Here is a 9,451-nt window from a genome sequence, read left to right as displayed (position 1 = left end):
TATATATATATATATATATATGACTTAACGGTTAGACAAGAGACTGATGGAATAAGTACCTGACTGGGTATGAAAATACTGACATCCTCAATGCTCTGTAAAAACTGACAGACGTGACATGGACATGTGGACACCATGAAACCAAGTTCCCCCAAAGGAGTGGCTGTGTGGTAAGTATCTTGCTTACCAACCACATGGTTCCATGTTCAGTCCCACTGTGTCGCACCTTGGGCAAGTGTCTTCTACTATAGCCTCGGGCCGACCAAACCCTTGTGAGTAGATTTGGTAGACGGAAACTGAAAGAAGCCCGTCGTGTATATGTACATATATGTGTATGTGTGTGTATATGTTTGTGTGTCTGTGTTTGTCCCCCGCCAACATCGCTTGACAACCGATGGTGGTGTGTTTACGTCCCCGTAACTTAGCTGTTCGGCAAAAAGAGACCTATAGAATAAGTACTAGGCCTCCAAAGAATAAGTCCTGGGTCGATTTGCTCGACTAAAGGCGATGCTCCAGCATGGCCACAGTCAAACAGCTGAAACAAGTAGAGATATCCTGGGCTGCTCGTTTCTTTATATCAGTTTTGTTTACTCTCCAGGCTACTCTATCCTATGTTTTTATTGTTGCCTTCATTGTTGTTGCTGTTGTTTTTCTTGTTGTCGTTGTTGGTTAGCCTCGGCTCAAAGCTCATTTAATTAACCCACAATCAAAGACATTGAATTTCTGACAATATCACATATTTTTTCACGCACATACTATTAAGATTTCATTATCCAGTTCGTGCTCATCCTTTTCTTTACTAAGAAGGCGAAATATTTGTTTCAGAGTAGCTTAGTTGTTATTTCTACCCAATGAATAAAATCACATAGAATCTCAATATTGGTTCTTGATGCTTACTTTTGTTTGTATTTTTATGAACTTTTGATCAGAGTGTTGCTTGTGGAAGAATATAAGGATATACACAACTTTGCATGCAACGTTTTAGATTTATTAGAGAACAGAAAGTCTTATGAAGGATATTTATATTTCTCGAAGAAGAACGTTGTGTCGCGTAGATAGAGAGTACCATCACTGAATCTCTGATTCGCTTGTAAAAGAAATTCTATAGATATATAACATAATCAATAGTGTCCATTCATAGCCATTGTCGAACAGGTATTTTGTAGCTATTTCTTGCTATTGCATTACTAACTCTACAATCCTCAAAACGTTTCGATATAGCAGTTATGAGGTTACAATTCCTATTCATAATGGCATCGTTTTCAGATTTACAGGAACCATGAATATGCATTAGCGTTTTATAATCTACAGAGGTTTTCTCTAACGGCACCATGTTAGTATACATTTCTCCGGTAGATTTAAGGTCGCTTCTAACATCGACAAGAACTAAATATTTGTTGTCGAGTTTATGTCTCTCTTGTGAGACATTATACATTCCTTACCAACGACCGTTTTGTTAATGTATGTTTTTGTTGCTGATGTTTAACAGAAGATACCGGAGCGACACCGGATGTTGTGAGTTATCTGTCTTAAGCCTCCTCCTTCATCCTTTCTCTCTTTTTTCATGTGTTTGTATTGCCTTCCTGATTGGTGTTTCATTGCTCCTTTGTTTGTTTTTTGTTTTCTTATCCATCCGCTCTTTGTTGGTAAGCTTGTAACGATTGTAAATAACAGGTAATAATGGTTAGAAAAATTCCGCAGCGCCAATAATACCTTTTTGATGATTATTGCAAATGACAATATGCAAGATAAGAATTATGGAGCTATATTCTTTCTTCGAGAGGGCGAGTTCATCCCACTTGCATCCATGCTATATATGCTATCTTCTCTTTTTCTTGTATCTATTTTAATTCTTCCTGTAAGGAAGAAATTCGGTTATAACAAAGAAACTAAGACCCATCCTTGGAAGTGAGACAATTCTGAGAAGTGTATGCATAGAAAAACTTGGAATACATTATGTTTCCTAAGTGAAGTGGTCATTTTCTTCATCTGAAACGGCTTCCCATTCGAGACAACCGACTCGACATTTACTAACATAGCCAACTGCATAAATTAATCTTCATTTGAATAACAAGAATTATTGCCATAGATATGGGCTGAGATGCTGCCGGTTTTGAAGTAGTTTTTTTCTTTCTTTTTTTTAGTTTCAGCTCAGAACTGTGGCCATGCTGGGACACCGCAATTTTGCTACACTGTTGTTATTGAGAGCCTCCTCTCTAATATGTGGCATTTGGTGAATAAGTGAGTTTGATGTCGCTACACTCATTTGCACTTCTTGCCGCGAGGTAGGTTCGTCTGGGATTCTCGACAGGAATAGGTCCAGTTTAGATTTGAAAAGACCTACATCAACTTTGTGTAGGTCCCTCAGACTCTTTGGAAGAATATTAAAAAGCTATGTCCCCCTGAAATCCAGGCTGTTGCAGTAAGTGATCTTGAAGCGCGATGGCATTGCTGGGATCTTTGGCACTGTGCAATATCGACCCGTTCTGGCATTGGTGTAGCTTTCAATGCCAAAATTTGGCGCAATTCCTTCCAGAAACATCCAGACGTATATTACAGCATACCTCTCCTGCCTTCGCTCCAGGGAATAGAGTGTGAGCTGTTTCAGCCTTTCCCAGTAGCTAAGCTGTTGCAAAGAGACGATCTTCTTTCTGAAGTTTCGCATAAATATTCTTCTTCTCAATGAATTTGGAAGAGACGTTCATATCTACAAGAGGGCTAACTCTAATGACTTTCGTGATCTTTCCTTCTTGTCCGAAATATCCATACCGAACCTGTTAAGTTTTCACTGGGTGGAAGTAGTAGAAGCATTCATGGATATATTCAAGGAATATTTTTCATATTGATTTGATTATATATAAATGACAAGAGAGGTGTCACAGAACATGTTTTTCGAGAGAAAGCAATGTATTTTGTTTTAGCAACATCATACAGCAATAGGAATAGAAACTTGAGGACATTTTTCCAGCTGCTGATCACAAGGCAAATTACTTACATAGCATTGGGAAATAATCAATATTTTCAGAAAAGAACAGGCTGGTTCGCTGGTGTAATCAGTAACACACTTAGTCGTGTTAACAAAGAGATGTAGGTTGGACTCCCATGCGTACGGAAAAGCCTACTTTTTTTCTGTCGAGGGTTTATACGCCCCATTATTAGACTATTTTCCATAGTCATTTGCAGAGCGATCGCTTTAAGCTTATAAAAAGATACCATTATTATTATATACAGAATTGTAAAACTCGACACCGCTTAACAAAATTATTCCCACCGAAAGTATGTAAGTATATCTATCTATCTATCTATCTATCTATCTATCTATCTATCTATCTATCTATCTATCTATCTATCTATCTATCTATCTATCTAGATATATATATATGCGGGTGTAAAGCAAAATGAAAGTTAATTGTGTGAGCAAGATTATGTGTGAATGTTTAGGAGAAATAAGTCAAGATGTTAGTAATTGGGATGTGTAAGATGACATGATATCGGGTCTTGGCATGAAGTGACCGGGTTATGTTGACGTGACGCCATGAATTAAAAAACACAGATGTTGGCGTGCGTATACCAGCATGATGTGTAGGGAAATATTCTGGGCATTTATGGAGAAGATTTAGTGGCAACCCACACCAAAAGTATGGGGAGGTGTTTTAGAGGAGACTAACCTATTAGTTAGTATCAGGAAGAGGTGTATTTAAACAGAGGAACAACTGTTGCTTATGACGTTGACGAGACATAAGTGTATCATGCTGTGGTATAATATACGAAAAAGAAGCAACGAGAATTGAAGTGGAGGACAACTGAGCAAAAAGATGCGACGATGTTGCGAACCAACGGTTTAGTATTTGAGACTTTCATTTTTTTTATTCCTTTCATTTTAACTTCTTCCTGGCGCCAAAGTTTTGTCTTAAATGACGTCGTCTTATAATCTTTTCCTCCTGCAGTGTTAATTGCATTGACTTCATACATCCTCCATTGTTTTTGCTATTTCGGATTCTACTTTGCTTTCAGGCCTTATACATGTGTATACATACACACACATGCGCTTATACACACACACACACAAACACACACACAAACACACACGCACACACGCACACATGTATATTGTATGTATATACTGACATACATAAACATACATCAACACATATATACATATGGGTATGTGAGTGCGTATATATGTATATATACATATTATCGACCATGCATATAGAATGTTTGCACCTCTGGCAATGCTTCTGATTCATATTTGAATATGTCTGTGTATTTATGTATGTATGTATTATATATATATATATATATGTATATATATATGCGTATACATATGTGTACGAAGGTAACCAAATGACAATGTACAACAATAAGATACTTTGTGCAGTCGTAAGTACAGTAGTAACAGCAATACATACAGAGAGAGAGAGAGAGAGAAAAAAAAAGATGTTAGAGAGCGAGGAAGGGAGATAAATGGGAGGGAGTTTAAGTGACGAGGTTAATTAAAAAAATCAGTCCACATTCGAATAAAAAAAAATACCATTATTTCTTTTTAATTATCTCGACACAATACAGCCATTGTGTTATTGTTTCCTTCTGTTATATTGCTAATCAACTCCATTGAAATAGAATAGAAAAAAGGAGAGAAGAAAAAATGAACGATAATTGAACTTGCAACTGCGTATACTCTGTATATGTATCTTCTGTAACTGTTAAATGTTAATTCCGAAATGGCAAACCCATTTGAAATTTATATTCAGTTTTACTTGTTTAGAGATTGTTTTTATCCGAGATCGTCTGCAGGTTTGACAATTATTACATCGTGGAAGAGTCAAAATAAATATTTAAAATACAATACAAATATACATCCTTAGTATATAACCCGAAAAGTGTTCCAAGGTAAGCTTCCCCAAACACCGGGCCGCATATTTGTACCGGGCTGCAGAGAAAGAATAATTTTTTAAAAAATTAATACTATTGTATAGTTTTGAGACGAGAAATTATGTGCATTATTTACAATGGACGGATAAGTATCCTCACCTTGTTTACTGTTATCACACCGTTTCGGCTGATGTACGCTCAAGCCTTCATCAGGTGTTCTGGTGGAATTTCCACTACGTTATATGCCCACGGGCATGCAGTGTAGTAGATATGAGCGTTGAAGTCATTTCATTTTCTAATGGCTCTCAGATGACGATAAAATAAAATAGCTTTGCCCTCTGGCCGATTTTATCATCTGTCTTTTCAATTCCATGGCTATATGCCCTCCTCTCTCTCTCCCGTCATGCGCTATATTTCCAGACGTCGGCAATCATGTACTTCCGTTACAAAATGAAAATCTGAAGATTTATGATTCGTGGGGAAACATACAGCAGCAATTTCCCATTGATGTTTAATTGAAGCTTATTGTACTAGTCTCCTGTTCTCTCGAGCTTATATTTGACACATAGGGAATATTTAACCATGTGGCGTGTGAACTGATTCACGAAACATTAGGACATGCCCATACACGAAGATGAATACCAGGTAAGTGCTGGTTCAGCCCACACCCTACCTGGAGTCGCATTCCACGTGTTTTGGTGCGTAAATTGAGTGAAGGCCAAAAGTGTCTGCCAGCTCCTAATTACGTGATTGCCTCAAACAGTTTACAAAAGCTACCAAGTATGCTACTAAACTATACGCCCTTCCAAGAGACCACTGTTTTTAAATTTGAATATATCTGTATGTATGTATGTAAAACATGTTTTTGACCCCCATACAAAAGATAAACTGTTTTTACTTCCAATTTTTAATGATATTTGATAAGATGAGATTCATCATCGAAACCGGTAATATTTTCTTTATATATTTTAAATATAATTTTATTAAATTCCTTCTTAAATTGAAATGTCTTAGATTTACTTCTGTGCTATTACCACCTCCAACTTATATATATATATAATATATATATATATATATATATATACATAATTGTATGCGTGTTTCTTTGTGTTTGTATATCAGTAGCAACATAAAGACTGATGCGAATATGTTCACGAGGAAATCTCCAAGAGTTTCAATGACCGATGAGAATTTTAAATCTTCATTATCCGAATTTACGCTAACTACAAAGCCAATTTACAACATCAATCGAATGACTGGAAAGCAGCAGCCTCAAATTTCATTAATAAATCCATGATATATGAGTTACGAAGTCGATTATCTTTACACGTTCTGTGTCAAGTTCTCTATCATGTCACGAACTTTCTGACCAATATTTGAAACTACCAAATTGCAAAAGCTCTAAAATGCCAACTTGGTTGCTCAATAATGACCGGTTGTTGTTGATGATGGTGATGCTGGTGGTGCTGGTGGTGATGCTGCTGATGGTGTCGATGGTAGCAGTGTTCTTTTTGTCTATGAACTTTTCTAGAACTACTCGTCTTTAATTGCATAGCAATGAATAAAAGAAATCTGTTTCCTTTAATGTTCTGCTGAATGTCTGATAGTATGAACAAAGACAGAATGTTTGATTTATTACGCGACCTCGTTTCGTATGGGCACAAAATATAGAACGTGAATGTGATCTAATTTCGAAAACTCACTTCAATTTCATGACAAATTCTATATGGAATTCTAGTGATGTTCCACTCTAATGAAAGGAAACAGGTTATTTACTGCACTTACTCTGGAAACAGGAAATAGTTTGGTTGAATCGTTTGAGCTTCGGACGAATGCATTATCATTGGTCTGATTCTTTACCTTTGGAGTTCAAATCCTACCGCGGTCAACTTTTTCTTTCATCTATCAATGAAATTAAATACCAGTCACGCTATTTTTTCGAAGTGATTCCTCCTCCTTAAATTCTTTCTCTTTCAGCCTATCAGTATCCCATGATCCTTACAAGAGTATTGGCCTTCAAGTGAAGATAAAATCTGGTCCAAATCCGCCGATAAAATAGATTAGTTGAGACACAAGTTACACAACCTCTTCTCCTGAAAGTGAACTTGCTACAAAAACGTGCAAATAAGCCAAAATAAATCATTGTCGCCGAAAGAGGCATGGCTGGAACGCTGTTCGGAGTAGTAACGTTATGAACAAATGTCTAAGAAATCTAATACCAAACAAATCCGAACTGAAATTCTTTAGAAAATCATTTTTATTTCAATGTTTTACCAGTTTTAAGGCGGCAAGCTGGTAGAAGCGTTAGCAAATGCTTAGCAGTATTTCGTGTGTCTTTGCGTTCTGAGTTCACATTCCGCCGAGGTCGACTTTGCCTTTCATCCTTTCTGGGTCGATAAATTAAGTACCAATTGCGTACTGTGATGGATCTAATCGACTGGCCCCCTCCACCAAAATATCGGGCATTGTGTCTTGAGTAGAAGATTAGACCGACCTCAGTTATATGATTTTTTTCTCGTATCGAGAAGGATGAAAGAATGTCTACCTTTGTATCCACATTTGAGAAGATTCGACGACAGAATATATATAGAAAAGGAATGAATACCGTAACTCATTTAACTCGTTACTCAAACAATTTTGCCAGTCCACTCCCCTTTATCTATATTTAATGATACTACCGCCAGTAAAGATCACTCGAGTGATGCAGGAGTGTTATAGAGCAAAGATGCTAAGCTAGAACTATGGTCTGGATTCCTTTTAGAAAACACAGACATCTATGATGTAGTCTACTGTAGAAAACTAGAAAACAATCAAGATATTGAGCTGAGAAAAATATATTTTCTCGTTTTCTTGTTTTCCTTTCACGTAGTGGTTTTTTCTTTTGTTTGTTCTTTTCGATTTCTGTTTGTTTTTGGTACTTTCAAATTCCAACTAATACATATTTAAAAATAGTAAATGAGATTATTGGAAACATGGAAACGTTGCATATGTAACTAATTAGCCGTAATTACAGTCATATGTTGAAAACAACACCCATACATATTTACATATGTATATTAGTGAAATACAGAAAACCAAGGCATTGTTCAGGAATTCAAATTTGTTAGTTAAACCAACAGTGAATAGAAAATAAACAGACTACCAACTGCTATTTATTTTCGACCAACTTTACTATACATTGAGCCGTAATATACAGCAAAAACACTTTGGAATAAATTCTAATTGTATTTGCTCCAGCATTCCCTGGTTATCAAAATTCCTTTCATTGTTTGCCGTGAATTTTAAATAGCTTTCACCAACGGCTGTTTCCCACTATCTCTTTCTCTCTCTATCTCCTCATTTCTTTCTTTCCCTCTCTATTTGTTTTCTCTCTCTATCTCTTTATCTTTCTATCTCTTCATCTAAATCTTACTTCATCTCACTATCTCTTTCTCTCTCTATCTCTTAATCTTCCTCTATATATAATTCTTCCTCTCTCTAATATTAATCATCAAATTTACTAATGAACAGCGTTGTTTTATTTTTGTTTATTTTTAGCTTTATAATAATTTAGATTGCTTTGTAATATTTTTAAAGTTTAACTTCCTTTTACAATGACTGCTGGCTCTTAATTTCCCAAGGAACGGTAAAAGTAAAGAGTGGTTTTATGACAGAATTAACTCATACCAATCCACATCTTATTTAAAACAAAAACAAAAAAACTTCACTTTTAACCAAAAGCAAGTACCATTAGACAATGTCATCCTGCTTCATATTATAGGTTTCAAGCATACGAAAGGTTCAGTGACGCAAACTAACTTTCTGGTTTCACTTCGGTCCCCCATTTAAAACTACTCCATTTACTTTCGCGACACTAGTAATTAAATTTAAAAAAAAAAAACTTTATCGTTACACAATCTCATTTCCCTATTTACATCTAAAGTCTGCATGAAAAATCAATATTACGAATTAGATGTGTAGAGATGGTCTTCCGGTGAACTGGTGCTGTGACGTGCTACCAAATTTCCGTTACTTACGCTGTTACCACCCGCGATGAAAGACATGACGTCACAATTTAGCATTTCAGATGTCTTTTTGCCTAAAGATGAAATCGATATAAATAATTAACTAACCTGAAGAGCAAACTAATAGTCATATATTGGTAAATCGGCTACTAGTTTATATGTGTGTGTACATATATGTGTATGTCTGTGTGTGAGAGAGTGTGTGTGTGTGTGTTTCTGTATACAAATACATTAACAAACACACTCGTGAGTGAATGTGCGATAGTGCGTATGTGAGTGCGCTTATGTGTAATATGATGTACAAAGGGTACATATTGTGCACTAGGTACCACAAATTCTAAACACCCCGAGGTGCCCCGCTTGGGAATACACAACCAGCAACTGTGAGCTATTGAACTTCTTGGAGCTCATCTTACTATGTGTACATTTATGTACGAATGTATGTTTGTATATATGTATGTATGTACTACGAGATGTTCCCCCCATTATACCATTATATGTGTACAGTAACACACACACACAAACACACATCTATCTATCTATCTATCTATCTATCTATCTATCTATATATC

The sequence above is a fragment of the Octopus bimaculoides genome, chromosome 11 (genome assembly GCF_001194135.2).
Source record: "Octopus bimaculoides isolate UCB-OBI-ISO-001 chromosome 11, ASM119413v2, whole genome shotgun sequence".
Taxonomy (NCBI): Eukaryota; Metazoa; Mollusca; class Cephalopoda; order Octopoda; family Octopodidae; genus Octopus; species Octopus bimaculoides.
Note: the sequence above shows the minus strand (reverse complement) of the source record.